General features: G+C 46.1%; 2 long non-coding RNA genes across 4 annotated transcripts in view; one reads left to right on the forward strand and one right to left on the reverse strand.

Moving 5' to 3' along the window:
* LOC122173996 (uncharacterized) overlaps positions 1–16,812 on the forward strand; it is a 221,944-nt gene that overhangs the window by 156,106 nt on the left and 49,026 nt on the right. The gene's annotated exons all lie outside the window — the stretch shown is intronic.
* On the reverse strand, positions 319–4,850 carry LOC101945612 (uncharacterized). The gene is made up of 3 exons (XR_255013.4): positions 4,334–4,850; positions 1,989–2,233; positions 319–1,140 (listed from the first exon to the last, which is right to left on the reverse strand). It is a non-coding gene; the product is annotated as an uncharacterized LOC101945612 (long non-coding RNA).

Consider the following 16,812-nt stretch of genomic DNA (forward strand, 5'->3'; position numbering starts at 1 on the left):
GAAAGTCAGCAGGAGCACAGACCGTCGCTGTTGCCCCTATGTAACCGCCCGTCCTCCTCCCCAAGTTCCATAGCCTCCTCACCCAGACGCCCAACCACTCCACCCCAGAGGACTGCCCAAGCAACAGAAGGCTGGCATTCAATAAGTTTTGAAGTGCAGTATGGCCTTGTCCTTCCCTCCTCCCCTCATCCACCACCCCACCCAGTGCTTCCCTCCTCCCCAACCCCTCCCGGGCTGCCTGGGCAGTTATCCCCCTATTTATGTGATGAATTAATAAAGAATGCATAATTTTGAAACAATAATGACTTTATTGCCTCTGCAAGTTTTGATCGAAGGTGGGAGGGTGGTTGGCTTACAGGGAAGTAGAGTGAACCAAGGGGGCGGGTTTTCATCAAGGAGAAACAAACAGAACTGTCAAACCATAACCTGGCCAGTCATGAAACTGGTTTTCAAAGCTTCTCTGATGCACAGCGCGCCATGCTGTGCTCTTCTAATCGCCCTGGTGTCTGGCTGCACATAATCAGCGGCGAGACCCCGCCATAAACATCTCTCCCTTACTCTCACAGATATTGTGGAGCACACAGCAAGTGGCAATAACAATTGGAATATTGGTTTCGCTGAGGTCTAACAGAGTCAGTAAACTGTGCCAGTGCGCTTTTAAACGTCCAAATGCACATTCTACCACCATTCTGCACTTGTTCAGCCTGTAGTTGAACAGCTCCTTACTACTGTCCAGGGTGCCTGTGTATGACTTCATGAGTAAAGGAACAATAATCCACATGGTGTAGAGTTTATTACGCACAGTGCTGGCGGCGTGTCACTTTGCTTATTAGGCTCAGAGACACTGCAAAACAATTAGTCACAATAGATTATATATGGTGCTCATTGGGTGGAGAGAAGCGAAAGGAATGGGTTTTCCCAAACCCCTGGATAGGTTCTAACAGCAAGACAAGATAAGCACAATAGGTCAATGGTCTAAAAGATTATATAATGGTTCCGCCCATGGCCCAAATTCACATATTGCTGACACACAGGTAATTACCCCCAAACTATGTCTATTAAAGGGTATAGGTTAAATCCTAATGTTGGGGTCCAGGGGAATGAGGTAGCAGCTCTTTCGGTTGACCAACAGGTACATTCCTAGAGATTTAAAGCGAAAAAGCAGTAATTAGTACTTAACAATTTCACAAGCTTACCCTTGCATTTCTATGGGCTAGGACTGGCATACATCTGTGAGGGGAGGGTGTCATAACTCATGTCAATCATATTAGGCCTCTCCCCAAACTTTGTCTAGGATGTGAGGGGTATTGTACCACTATCTCCTCCCTGCTTTAGGGAGTAACCGTGAGGCCTTTTCAGCGCTTCATGTGTCTATAACTCACGATATGGATGCCCAATTACATTCGGGGTTATGCTGACTCCGCTCACTGACTTGAAATACACAAGGTTATTTGTTTACCCCAGCTTCCTCTGAGCTATGTATTGTTCTCTGTTAGCCAGCCCCCATAGCCCAAGCCAAGCTGTGGACTCCGGGCCTACATGAAAAGTTCTCAGGAGAAACTGTAGTTAAGATCTTACATCCATAGCTAATGGATTCTGACCCTTCAGTCCCTCCTCTTGACTCTAGGGTTCCCTAACCTGCCAGGTCAAGTATAACAATTTTAGCATTTTCAGTTTACTTTGGAATCGCCGGTAAAGTATCAACACTATCAGGAATGTCAGGATGGACAGTCCCCACATAATTTGGCAGAATAGCACCCAGATCCATCCCTAGGGGATCTCATTACCTGAGATGGCATTGCCCATAATTATTGATTTAACCTCCATTGCCTGATTCTGTGCCTTAGAGTACTTTACACTGGCCTGGTCCACGGTCTCCCCTATCCAAGTGTACCTTAGACGGCCTTCCCCAATGTGACTCTGGGCCTCGGCCACCAACTCCTCAATCTTCGCCTGCAGGGCCAGAAGACCCTCCTCTAGATACTTACTGCCGTAGTGCCATTCCCGATCCCATGTAAGGTTAGCCGTCATTGGCAGAGTACGGTGGAGCCGTGTCCCGTCAACAGTTAGGGTTGCCCTTTGGGGAACCATCGTGCACACGGATGCATGTGTCGAGGGACAGGGCTTTCCATTTAACTCGATGGAGTGGTTCTGGGTAGTCACACACCAGAAGGTACCGTTCATCTGGACCAGCTCCATGTGCATCAGTTTCTCAGTGACGGCCACTTCGAACCTAGACAGATTTGTTAGAACATTATTTGGGCATATACATAGAATTTCCTTATCAGAGTGGGTGCAACATTCACAAGGGTACAACGCTTTCCCAGCGACCTCGGAATATGCAATGCCTTCTATTTTAGTAACATGACCCCTCCTCCATACTGGCAGGGAAGTCACCATTCTAGCTCGTTGAGATTGAGGGATACTCAGAGGCACTAGGAGGCTGAAGATTATGCTATGACCTGTCCAAGCCGGTCTTTGGACTCTCATTGATTCTCTATTTCCCCATTCCCACAGAGGGGTACTGGGGAGATGGGGTCCCACCACTTCCATAAGGGCTTGGTGGACCCGGCCATCCAGGAGATCGGTTACAATTCCTTGTGTGGTGATGGCCAATGCTTTCCCTGCTCTCCAACAACTTTCCTCCAGTTCCCTTATTTTGGTACCATTTATTAACAGGCTGGTGAATTCTTGACCCAGGTATTTTGTTATAACCAAGGAGGTGGATACAGAGTTTGACAGATCCTTTAAGCTGTCCAGGATCAGTCGACTGGCCCTATTAGTATCCAATCCTCCCCGGGCGTTAGATATTATAGCATCTGCCAGCCTTGATTGAAGTCGGCTCCTCCTTTCAGCTTGGTGTGCTATGGCATAAGTGTTGCCCTCAGAGTTACCTGCGCCAAACCATCCTGCAATAGTATCTGCTAATCCCCTTCTCTGTCAAGTTAGGCACTCACCAATTTGGTTTGTCAGGCTAGTAATGTTTCTACCCATTTGAGGCCTGACCCTGATCATTGAGATTTCTGATCTTTCTATGCTGTGTCCTAATTGGAGCCATATGTTGTACTTGCTCCCCTGGGGCAATTAACCCCTGTGGCTCCCCCTCGTTATCCCTGGGGGTGGCCAGATTTGACCTTTGAAGTGCTGGCCCATGCAGGGACGTGTATGGAGGGGGTTCCGATTCCTCTCATTTGCTCATCTGCCAGATCTGCCCACGGATAGTTAATCAGTGGTGCAGTTGGCTGGCTGGCAGCTGGCTGACTGGCGAGTGTGAGCTGGCTGCCGGGTGTGAGATCCCCCTCCCCCCCATCTGGTAGCATGTCCCAGGCATAGTGATTGTGATTCTCCTGCTCTGGGATCTTTTCCAGTTTCCTGACAGTTATACATTTTAAAGGGAGTGTTGTCATTCTGGCATGGGCGTTTCTCTTTTAGTGCCTTATTCTCAGCTTTTAAGGTCGTATTTTCCTTTTCTTTTATGTTGAGTATATCCAATATAACTATTACTGCTTTGTCTGTTTTGTCACCTTTTTGGTCACTCCACCCTTTAACCAATTCTTCCTCTGGTCCGGTTGCAACATAGTTTGCTTTTTTAACTGCTGCTTGCCGAGTTTTGACATGTTTATACTCCAAATATTCTCGAGGGCTGACTCTCATCTCCCCCTTTGATGCCATGGGTTTTAATCACCCTGGCTGCTGACCTTGTTGGAAATGTACATCTTCCCCTTGACACCATGATCTCAATCTTCACAGCCGTCAGCCTTGATGGGGATGTGCGTCTTCCCCCCTTAACATCGTAGTCTCAATCTCCACGGTTGTTTAGCCTTGATGGGGATTTACGTTTCCCCCTTTAAATTCTGTGGTCTCAATCTCTACACCTGACAGCTTTAATGGGGATGTACGTCTCTCCTTTGAATACCGCGGTCTTAAGTTACACACAATTGCCAGCTTTATTGGAGACTTATGCTATTCAAAGGTATGTATGTTACATGCCTGGGGGTGGGGGCTTGCAATGTAACGTGCAATGAGGAAATGGGACCACCAGTTTACACTGCCTACCGCTTGCGTACACAGCCAGTCCTGGGCTTAACTCATGGTCAATCACTTGCTGGTGGTTTGTCCAAGTCCTCCGTAACACACCCCTTAGTTTAAACAGTACATAACCCTCTCCCACATCTCCCCTCCCAATTGGTACCCTTATTAACCCCTCTGCTTGTACTACACGTGTCCAGGTTTCTTTGCACTTAAATTTAAAAAGTGGGAACAAGATGTGTCTGAAAGGGGATGAGAGACCTCTAACCCTAGCCTAATGAGGTGGTAAATTAAACATACTCACCTCTCTTGGATCTCAGTCTCAGTTCCTCAATCAGTTCACAAGCTTGTATCCTGGACAAGCCCCCATCTGAAGGAACAATAATCCACACAGTGCAGAGTCAAGCGCAGGAGTTTATTACGCACAGTGCTGGCGGAGTGTCACTTTGCTTATTAGGCTCAGAGACACTGCAAAACAATTAGTCACAATAGATTATATATGGTGCTCATTGGACGGAGAGAAGGAAAAGGAATGGGTTTTCCCAAACCCCTGGGTAGGTTCTAACAGCAAGACAAGATAAGCACAATAAGCCAATGGTCTACAAGATTATATAATGGTTCCGCCCATGGCTCAAATTCACATGTTGCTGACACACAGGTAATTACCCCCAAACTATGTCTATTAAAGGGTATAAGTTAAATCCTAATGTTGGGGTCCAAGGGAATGAGGTAGCAGCTCTCTTGGTTGACCAACAGGTACATTCCTAGAGATTTAAAGCGAAAAAGCAGTAATTAGTACTTAACAATTGCACAAGCTTACCCTTGCATTTCTATGGGCTAGGACTGGCATACATCTGTGAGGGGAGGGTGTCATAACTCATGTCAATCATATTAGGCCTCACCCCGAACTTTGTCTAGGATGTGAGTGGTATTGTACCACTATCTCCTCTCTGCTTTAGGGAGTAACCGTGAGACCTTTCTCAGCGCTTCATGTGTCTATAACTCGTGATAAGGACGCCCAATTACATTCGGGGTTATGCTGATACTGCTCACTGACTTGAAACACACGAGGATATCTGTTTACCCCAGCTTCCTCTGAGCTATGTATTGTTCTCTGTTAGCCAGCCCCCATAGCCCAAGCCAAGCTGTGGACTCCGGGCCTATATGAAAAGTTCTCAGGAGAAACTGTAGTTAAGATCTTACATCCATAGCTAATGGATTCTGACCCTTCAGTCCCTCCTCTTGACTCTAGGTTTCCCTAATCCGCCAGGTCAAGGATAACAATTTTAGCGTTTTCAGCTTACTTTGGAATCGCCGGTAAAGTATCAACACCATCAGGACTGTTAGGATGGACAGTCCCCACATAATTTGGCAGAATAGCACCCAGATCCATCCCCGGGGATCTCGTTACCTGAGATGGCATTGCCCATAATTATTGATTTAATCTCCATTGCCTGATTCCGTGCCTTAGAGTACTTAACACTTGCCTGGTCCACGGTCTGGGGTTGGGGGGGGGGAGGAGGTGAAGGAGTCAAGCAGAGGGCTGTGAGTGCGTGAGGGGGGTACAGGGCTCATGGCAGGGACCTGGGGGTGTGCGGGGCTGCAGGGCTCAAGGCAGAGGGCTGGGTGTGTGTGCGAGGGGGGGTCAGGGAAGACGGCTGCGGGTGTGGGTTAGGGTCGTGGGTTGCTCACGGCCAGGGGCTGGAGGGGATATGCCCCACTTCTACCCCCCCTTCCCCAAGGCCCTGCCCCCGCTTCTTCTCTGCCTCTGCCAGGAGCAGTGAGCATGCTGACTCCGCTCCTCCCCCACCTCCTCCCTCGCAAGGGCCATCAGCTGATCAGCCGGCAGGGAGGGAGGGACGGAGAGGAGGAGGAGGGGCAGGAACCCAGCACACTGCGGGAAGAGGTAGGGGAGCTGGCAGGACCAAGCTTCTGCCCCCTGCCCCCGCAGGGACCCCGGCAGGCAGCAGCTTGCCATTAAAAATCGGCTCGTGCTGTCTTTGGCACGCGTGCCATAGGTTGCTGACCCCTGTTCTAGACAGTGCAGTGGAGCACTGGAGGCTAATATACTTTTTTTTTTAAGTAGCTCTGCTGGCCTTAGTTTTCTCCTTCATGTCCTTTTGCTTCCCTTAACAATGTTTTACAATTCCCAGCTTCTGATTTATATTCATTATTATCAACTTTCCCTTTTTTTTCCATTTGTTACATTTTTTATAGCTCCCTTACCCTGTAAACCAAATCAGTTTTTTAAACAATTCAGCCTTCTTTCTTGATTATGGGTTGTGGCTTTTGGGGCATCTAATAAAATGTTCTTAAACAATTCCCAATTGTCATTCCATTTTTCTGATTAAATTCTTCCCCCCAGCTGATTTAGCTCAATTGTTTTCAGCTTTGTTAAATTGGCCCTTTTAAAGCACCAAGTACTGGTCTGGATTTCATTCTGTTTGAACATTATAAATCTGATCAAGTCATGATCACTTGTGCCTGAGCTACCATTAACCTTTAGTTCTGTGATCAGTTCTGCTTTATCTGTCAAGATGAGGTCTAATATAGAATTCCCCCTTGTTGGATACTACACTTTCTGAATTGGGAAATAGTCATCTATAATAGTTAGAAATTCCAAAGACATTATAATTCTGGCAGCATAAGACCTCCACCATCTGCCACTCAAATTGAAGTCACCCATGATCATGCAGCTTTTTTTCCTACACATTATAAATAGGTGCAGAAAGAGCCAGTCATCCTGTTCTGATGGTCTGTAGAAGATACCAACTAATACCCCATTTTGTACTTGATCTGTTAAGAAATTGATCCATAAGCATTCAAGATAATTTTCTTCCAAGTTATCAGTGACACAGAAACAGGTAATGCCATTTTTGATGTAGTGCCACTTATCTTCCAGTTATGCTCACTCAATCCTTCCTAAATAGGTTCTACCCATTGATTTTAACATTCCAATCATGTGAATCATCCCACCAGGTTTCACTAATACCAACTAGATTGAACTTGTGCTCATAAATGAGCAATTCCAATTCCTCTTGTTTGTATCCAGTCTCCTAGCATTGGTGTCTAGGCAATGAAATCATTTCTTCTCTTCGTGTCCTGTGGGTCCTTTTTTAATTTTGTTTTCAATATCTCAATTTTGTGCTAAAGAAGCTCTCATATCCTCCCTCTTTTTACCCTTCCCTTTTGTTATTAATTTAATGCCTTCCTAACTACTCTAGCAAGCCTATCCCTGAGTAAGTTAGTTCCCTCTCTATGGAAGTGGATGCCATCCAAGCTGTACCAAAACCTTCCACCCTCCACCACTTACCTAGCCAGTGATTCACTTCCGGGATCTTCTGTCTTCCTTCACTCACAGAACAGGAAGGATCTCAGAGATGATAGCTTGGACATTCTCCTTTTTCAGCATGCTTTTGAGTTCCCTGAATTCATCTATTATCTGCGAGATATCCTGCAACATAGTGTCACGAGGGCCAATGTGAATCATCCCCAGTGGATTCTTTCCCGTAGACTTCAGAAGCCTATCCGGTCTTAGAGTGATGTCTCATCTCTGGGAAGGCAACACACTATCCTGTTGTTCCCCTGTCCCTTGTGAAATGTTCTTTCAAATCTTCTTAGTATTGAATCCCCAGCAAGGATCATCTGTCTTCCTTGGGTGGTTGGAGAACTCTTTGTGGGGCAAGCTTGACTTTTTTTTAACAAGTTGGGCCAAGCTGCCATCCACAGGTGTGTCCCATACATCTCTCTCTTCCTTAGGACCAGCTTGAGAGGTATCTTCCACAGTTTCCACATTGAGATCCTGATATTGATTGGAAATAGAATTCCTCCCAGTCCTCTTCTCTCTGGTGGCCAGAGCCGGCCCATCCCCATCTGTCTCCAGCCATGTAGAATTCTGCCAGGACCACCTGCCTCTGGGGGTTATGAACTGCCAGGCCTCCTCTCAGACTTCTCTCTGTTTGACTCCTTGGTGGCCAGCTCTTTTCTTCCTTAAACCTGGGAGGCACAGGGCCAGGTTGGGAAATGAGGACTAGCATATCTGCTGCCTACTTCTTCAATAGCAATGCAGACACCTGCAGGAGAAGGCTGCTAAACCCTCTGAGTCTCAGGGATAACTGGGAGAAAAGGGACCAGCTGAGGGAGAAGCTGGCTAAAGCCCTGCAGCTGGCTAGAGTATGTCATACTCCACGGAGTGAGCTGGTTTAAGGGAGGAGGTAATAACTACCTGAGTTACCCAGGCTCCAAAGAAGCAGTCCTGGAGCCAATATTCCACAAGAGGAACAGGGAACTGAAATGTTGCTCAGGAAGGTGGACAGCCTTTTCTATGGGTTAACTTGGGACTTCTTGTTAATTCTTGTTGTTCATTTGGGGATTTTCAGTAACCTGGAAAGGGACTGAATTTTTAAGTGACCTCGCAAGAGGACTAGGCCATAGGAGACCAACAGGAGGAGGCGACCAAGGGAAAGGCTTAATAACCCTGCACCCAGTCCCAAGGGGGCACCAGCAGGTGAGACACCAGCATGTGTGTGTGGGCTGCTCTGGGGCAGAGCCCCATGACACAGTGCTAGGAGGTTAGATCTTGTTGTTCAGGTCAGTGGTGAGACAGATGTGGGAAGTATGTCCCATTCTTTCCAATAAGCACTGCTCAAGAATAACAAGAGTCCAGGTAAATCATCATTGCGATGGACAGAGAAGTACTGAAGAGACTTCTTGCCCCAATGTGAGCTGAGAGGGCCAATTTGAGAAATATCACGCATACTGTATGTGCAGCGTGTTTATATAAGTGGTAAACGCCATTTGTTTCGCATAAGTTACTGGTTGTTCGGTGTTTTTGAAACATGCTACAGTAGATGCCCCTGGCCTGTTTGCATCCATCTTTGATGTGTTTAATTAGGAATTACTCATTGTCAACATTGCAGCGTATCAGCTAGACTCTCTCACTCTTTACCAACATGGAAAAGTACAAACTAGAATCTGTGAAGGAGAAATGAGTTTAAACCCAATAGTGGAATGTGAACTTAATTCTCAACTCTCTTTTCCGGTGGTAAAGCATCATGTAAATCTTGTGTAGCAATTCCCTCCCCCACCCTCATATTGTGCCAGGGCACCTGATGGGAACTAAAATGGGGAAGGCAAAGCTGGCAAATGAAAAAACTGTAAATGGCTGTTTAAAAGTGTTATAGCTCCACCAACTGAGCAAGAGTAACTTGTGTGCCAGCCAGCCTAACTAGATGATCTTTTGGTGTTCTCCTTATCTTTCCACCCACTTCTTCCTCCTATTGCTTATTAAACCCATTTATTATGTTTTGCTTTAAAATTCGCACTTCAGAGAAGGAACTGAGTCTTACCATGGCTTTGTCTTGCCTGGGAAAAGTAGCCATGTTTAGACTGGCTTTAGATACCGTGTGTGATAAATGAAGGGGGGCCAGGGGATAGCTCCCTTTTATGGATACCCACCCAGTGGCTTCACTCAGTCAAAGAAACTAACAAAAAACTTCTTCAGTGAAGTTTAGCTCTTCAAGACTTTGATTTTGAAATACAACATATTTCAGGAGCCTTGAACAGGATGGCTGATGCACTCTCCCGGGAAGGTTTCCCAGAATCAGCCGGGTAAAAATATCCCTGCATTCTAAGTCATTGTAGTCCTTGAAATGTAAAAAGCACTGTTTAGTTCTTCATGTAATTATTAGTGAAATTAGAGGTGCATGTATCTTGTTAATTCTGTTTCCTAAACCTCCAGAAAGAAATCCTAGCTGGTGTGGACCCAACCTGAACCAGGCTGGCCAGCACCATATGTGATTTGGGGGGCATGTGATAAATGAAGGGAGGGGGTAGCTCCCTTTTATGGACACCAGCCAGACAATTAGCTATAAAGTCCCTCTTGGTGGCTGTTCTCTGCTTGCTTTACCTGTAAAAAGTTAAAAAAGTCCCCAGGTAAAGGAAAGGGAGTGGGCACCTGACCAAAAGAGCCAATGGGAAGGCTAGAACTTGTTAAAATGAGGGGGGGGGGGAAACTTACCCTTTGTGTCTGTTGTGTTCTCCGGGAAAGAGAGGAACAGGGAGCAGTTATGCTATGAGAAGTTTTAAGCCAGGTATGATCATAAATCATCAGATCATACCTAGAACTACTTATTTGGAATTCCCAAATGTGTAAATAGATCAGGATTGTTAGATAGACACAATTAGGTTTATTTCTGTTTATTTCTTGGCTTGTGGACTCCTCTGTGCTAACTCCAAATGCTTTTTTGTTTTGCCTGTAACCTTTAAGCTGGACCTCAAGAAGGTTATTCTTGATGTTTAAATTTTGTAAGTGGGTTTTTTAAATCTAGCAAAAGCCTAAATTACAGACGTATTTTCTTTCTTTTTGTTTTTAATAAAATTTACCTTTTTTAAGAACAGGATTGGATTTTTGATGTCCCAAGAGGTTTGTGCCTATGTTGTTTAATTAGCTGGTGCAACAGCTGAATTCCTTTGTTTTTCTTTCTCAGATCTTCGCCAGAGGGTGAGGTGAAAGGGCTTGAGGGTACCTCACAGGAAGGAATTCCCAAGTGTGCCTTTCTGGTTTCAAAGGGGGTTTTTCTATTTTGATGGTGGCAGCATCTACCCATCCAAGGTCAGAGGGAAACTGTAACCTTGGGAGTTTAATACAAGCCTGGAGTGACCAGTATTAATTTTTAGAATCCTTGCGGGCCCCCACCTTCTGCACTAGAAGTGCCAGAGTGGGGAATCAGCCTTGACACCATGTATTAGCTAATCTCAACCTAAACGTGACCTTTTCTTGAGTAGATGTTGGGTAGCACCTTGTAGCTGGATTTTAGCAGGTCAAGTTGTAGCCGAGGCTCCTGATGACCAAATATAGCCTAGGTTAGAACATAACCAGCTAAACCAGAGCTCCTACACAAGGAAAAAGGTCAAGTTTAGGTCAGGATTAACTAGCATCTTATTAACTAAGACTAGCCTAAATACAACCACTTTCTCTAGTCTAGACACTGGGTAAAATTTTTGACAACATGTTAAAGATTTAGGAGCCCAAGTCCCATTGACTTTCAATTAAACTTAGGCTATGTAGTGCCTGAGTAACTTCTGAAAATGAGACAGGCTCCTAAGTCACTTGGGCACTTCTGAAAATTTTACCCAAGTCTATATGTATATTCCACATGTAGAACAATGGGCCCTAATCCTGCATGGGACCTCTAGACATTATTGAAATAGAAATAATAAATAATGTGCTATGCGACTTCAAGTGTGCTTGCATACCCTGCCAAACTTCATAGAGTTAGCTGGTAGGTGAGTGACAAAGCCAAAAGAGATGTCTGTTGTGATGGTGGGAGGTAAATATGGAATCACTAGACTTGAAGAAAGACTTGGAAGTGTTAAAGGTTTGGTTTACTTGTGGAAACAGAGGGGGGCACTAGGAGGATTTGAGCAGGTGACGCACATAGTAAGTAACTTTCTGTTTTGCTAATAATAAATATAGGCTTTGTCAACCATGCTGAGCCAGCAATCCTGATTGCCCACCTCCACCTCCCATAATTACTAAACTAAGCCTCCTGATTCCCAGCTGGTCAGAAGACTTGCCACACAAAGTCCATGTCATAGAGCTAGTAGAGTTCCTAAAGGGGAAAAGATCTGCAGCTTAAGGGATTAAACAGACAAAGAAGTAGTTGCCTAGTTTCCTGTGTGGCCAGGAACCCCTTACTCCAGTTGTTTAAATTTACTTTTTTTAGCATCATCTTCTTCTGAATTGGAGAGAAGTTAGTGAGAAGGAAGAATAATCTGTTACTTCTTTAACAGAAGATCTTAAGAACTGTACAGACAACTATTGCTGCCAAGAAAAATAAAAAGGAAACCTTTATTTGGCATAGAAAATTCCATGCTATCCAGTGTAATCCTAACAAAGAGCTGCATTAATTATTTTAATACTGTCTTATCTGAACAGATGATAGAACATAAAAATGGCTATAGTGGGTCAGACTAATGGTCCACTTAGGCCAGTATCCTGTCTTCTGACTGCCCAGTGCTAGATGCTTCAGAGGCAGTGACAGAACAGGGCAGTTTATCAAGCGATCCATCCCCTATCATCCAGTCCCAGCTTCTAACAGTCAGAGGTTTAAGGACACCCAGAACATGGGGCCTCATCCTTGCCCATCTTGGCTAATAGCCATTGATAGACCTATCATCCGTGCATTTATCTAATTCTTTTTTGAGCCCAGTTATACTTTTGGCCTTCACAACATCTCTTGGCAATGAGTTCCACAAATTTTTGTATTGTGTGAAAAAGTACTTCTTTATGTTTGTTTTAAACCTGCTGCCTATTAATTTCATTCGGTGACCCCTAGTTCTTGTGTTATGTGAAGGGGTAAATAACACTTCCTTATTCACTTTCTTCACACCAGTCACAATTTTGTAGATCTCTGTCATATCCCCTCTTAGTCTTCTCTTTTCCAAGCTGAGAAGTCCTAGTCTTTTGAATATCTCCTCATACAGAAGCTGTTCCATACCCTTAATCATCTTTATTGCCTTTCTCTGTACCTTTTCCAATTCTAATATATCTTTTTTGAGATGTGGTGACCAGAACTGCATGCAGTATTCAAGGTGTGGGCATACCATGGATTTATGGAGTGGCATTATGATATTTACTGTCTTATCTATCCCTTTCCTAATGGTTCCTAACATTCTGTTAGCTTTTTTGACTACTGCTGCTGCACATTGAGCAGATGTTTTCAGAGAACTATCCATGATGTCTCCAAGATCTCTTTCTTGAGTGGTAAAAGCTAATTTAGACCCCATCATTTTGTATGCATCACTGGAATTACGTTTTCCACTGTGCATTACTTTGCATTTATCAACACTGAATTTCAGCTGACATTTTCTTGCTCAGTCACCCAGTTTTGTAAGATCCCTTTGGAACTCTTTGCAATCTGCTTTGGACTTAACTATCTTGAGTAATTTTGTATCATCTGCAAACTTTGCTACCTCACTGTTTACCCCTTTTTCCAGATCACTTATGAATGTGTTGAACAGCATTGGTCCCAGTACAGATCCTTAGAGGATCCCACTATTTACCTCTCCACTGTGAAAACTGATTGTTTATTCCTACCCTTTGTTTTCTATATTTTAACCAGTTACTGATCCATGAGAGGACCTTCCCTCTTATCCCATGACTGCTTATTTTGCTTAAGTGTCTTTGGTGAGGAAGCTTGTCAAAGGTTTTCTGACAGTCCAAATACACTAGATCACCATTGTCCACGTGTTTGACACCCTCAAAGAATTCTAATAGATTGGTGAGGCATGATTTCCCTTTACAAAAAGCCATGTTGACTCTTCCTCAACAAATCATGTTCATCTATGTGTCTGATAATTCTGTTCTTTATTATAGTTTCAACCAGTTTGCCTGGTGCTGAAGTTAGGCTTACCAGCCTGTAATTGTCAGGATCACCTTTGGAGCCTTTTATAAAAATTGGTGTCCCATGAGCTGTTGTCCACATAGTCTCTGAATACCATTGTCTCATCCACGCATTGAGACCCTGCTTTTCTGTCTAACTGGCCCTGCATGTGGAACTGGAAGCATTTCAGAAAATGCTAGCATGGAGGGTCCTGGACTTCAATCTGTTTCCTAACAGACTAAATTTGGCCTCCAGGTCTTCTCTCCTATCTTTGCCTATGTCATTGGCAGGTAATCATACATGCTGCAGTCAGTGCAACAAACTGGATAACCTCCACTCTGCTGCTGGATTTCTGCCTGCATTATTTTTACTCTTGCAAGGTGGGGGATGGGGGGCTGGAAGGGGAGGGGGCATTCTTGGCCTAAGTTTAGAGAATGTTTACTAGACTTATTTGGCTCTCGCACTCCCACACTATAAACTCCCTCGCACAACTCCCCTGTTTCCTTCAGCTGTGCTGCCAGAGGGGTCATTTGCGCCTGTTGTTTCTTTGGAGTTGTTTAGGCATTAATCAACTGAGCATTGTGCCCTGGCGTAAGGATTTTTTTCTTTGTTTAGATTTAAAATATCTATTTAATGCATAACTAAATATAGACATGGATAAATTGGCAGCATGCAGCCAGTAATTGTTGAGAGCAGTCACTGAATAGAAGACACAGAGGAAAAGCATAACACTTGCTGCAGATTAATGACTGTTGAGATAGTGCTTCTGATAGAAGTGTTGGCAGCAACTCCCATGTTGAAGGTGGGGTTGTGGTTTCCCCTCAAAACAGGACTAAAATTCCTTGTTTTATATTTCAGCAAATGAATTCCCCCCCTTGAGTTTGGCCCAATAACTTTTCTACAGACAAGTGAATTTTTAATTATTTGACTTGGTCTGGCAAATAAAGCTAAGCAGGGATACAATTGCTAAGCTGGGCAAGGTGAAACGGCTGATGGGGTCATGAGGGAAGAGGTGGGGTTGAGCTAGGAAGGGTCTAGAATGGGCAAAGCAGAGGGGAGAGGAACACGACTCTAATGAAGCACCTGGGATTCTTCAAAGTAGAGTTCTTCTCTTGACTTCTCCCCCACTTCAAACTCTATTTCATGGTCCCACACACACAATCATTCTTCCCACAGACCCTCAGCCAAAGCCCCCTACAGTCCCTATGCCCCACATGCTGCCCCATGCCCTCCACAACACCTCTCCCCAAATTCTCCCCCACTCACATCCCCAATAATCTGCCTACCCGTACAATATTGTTTGCAAACACTGATATGTGGCAATGCATATATGTCAACAATTTAAAAGCTACATGTGGTAGGAGAGTAGGAAGAACATGATGGGGACCTGAGATGTGAGACAGAAAGGATGAGCAGAGTTTTGTGTGTAAGGAGGTCAGCATGGGGCAATCTGAACTGTGCACAATGGGCCATGGACCAGATGCAGCTCCGCATGGGGATGTGGGGAAGGAAGCCCTCTCTGGAGAACAGCACTGAGGGTGGTATGGGAGACATTACGGCAGCTGTCAGTGGCATAGATAAAATAATAGATATTTTATCAATAACTCTCACTGCTGCTAGACAGACTTCTTTAAAAGACGAGGAAATTCTCAGGATAAAGAAAAAGCCATTCAGAAACCAGTAAGGTTGCTCACATGACTATTCCACAAACACAACTATGTGCAAGCCAGAAAAATTCTAGTTACATCCTTAACCCTCCCTTTCAATCTATAGCCATGACTAAGGCTAAGATTTTGTCATGGTTATTTTTAGTAAAAGTCACAGACAGGTCATGGGCAATAAACAAAAATTCACAGGAGCCATGACCTGTCTGTGACTTTTGCTGCTGCGGCTCCATGATTTCCCCTTCCACGTGGTGGCTGGAAGCTGTGGGGTTCCCCCTCCGCCCGCAGCAGCCAGGGCCGGCTCCAGCATTTCTGCCGCCCCAAGCAAAAAAAAAAAGCCACGATCGGCGGCGGCAGTTCAGCAGCAGGTCCTTCGCTCCTAGAGGGAGTGAGGGACCTGCCACCCCCGAATAGCCGCAGGTGCCGACCCTCTCCCTTGGCTGCCCCAAGCACCTGCTTGTTAAGCTGGTGCCTGGAGCCGGCCCTGGCAGCAGCTGGAAGTTGCAGGGGGGGCCCCTTCTACTCAGGGCGGCTAGAAGCTGCAGGGGTGACCATATTTCCCAAAGAGAAACTGGGACACACCCAGTCACTTGCCTGAGGGCCCCCGCTCCCCTCCTGCAAAGCTGTCGTCCATCCCAGGGACCCTGAGGAGGGCCCCCTCAGGAGCAGGGCCGGCTCCAGGGTTTTAGCTGCCCCAAGCAGCCAAAAAAAAAAAAAAAAAAAAGCCGCGATCGCGATCTGCGGCGGCAATTCGGCGGGAGGTCCTTTGCTCCCAGTGGGAGTGAGGGACCATCCGCCGAATTGCCGCCGAATACCTGGATGTGGCGCCCCTCTCCGGAGCGGCCGCCCCAAGCACCTGCTTGCCAGGCTGGTGCCTGGAGCCGGCCCTGCTCAGGAGTCTGTCACCTATTGCTGGAATCTTGCAGAGGGCCCCTTGTTGCTGCTGTTGCCTGTTGCTGGAACCCTGCCAGGGCCCTGCTGGCTGTCAGCTCAAGTCCCTCAGCCCCTCGGGCTGAAGCAGAGAATGTCCGGGACTTCCATGACCTCCGTGACATAAACATAGCCTTCACCATGACTTCACCTTCACAATATTTCACCCACATCCATCTCCCAAACACCTCCTCCCTTCACATACAATGCAAACCTTCCAGATTAGTTTTAGATGAACTCAGGCTGGAGCAGGGCTGGCCCTAGCCATTTTGGTGCCCTATGCAGCTCCGCCCCCCGCCCCCGGGGGGGCAGTTCCAGGCCTCCATGGGGGGAGGACCTCCACGGGGGGGGGGCCAGGAGCAGGCTTGGGGGGCAGAGGGGAACCACCACCCCAGCACGAGCCGGCAGAGCGGCTGGGAGCTGGCAGCATGGAGGGGCTGAGGCCAGGTCCACTCCACTTACCGCCACCCAGTGAGTGCAGGGCAGGCCCGACCCCTTCTGCATCCTCAGGGGAAGGGGTGGGGCTGGGGCAGGACGGGGGCCATGGGGAAGAGGTGGAGGAGGGGCTGGATCAGCATGCAGCTGCTTAGGGCACCAGGAAATTTGGTGCCCCACACAACTGCGTACATTGTGTATGGGTAAGAATGGTCCTGGGCTGGAGTGTATGTGAGCTACAGTGTTCCAGTAAGAAGATGTGTTACTGATTTGTCACTGCTTGGAAACATTTTCTAGATGTAATAAAAGTGAACTATTTTATAAAGAAATTAAAGCGGGCCCTTTATTGTTAACGGCATGACAAAATG

Source organism: Chrysemys picta, chromosome 9 (genome assembly GCF_011386835.1).
Source record: "Chrysemys picta bellii isolate R12L10 chromosome 9, ASM1138683v2, whole genome shotgun sequence".
Classification (NCBI taxonomy): Eukaryota; Metazoa; Chordata; order Testudines; family Emydidae; genus Chrysemys; species Chrysemys picta.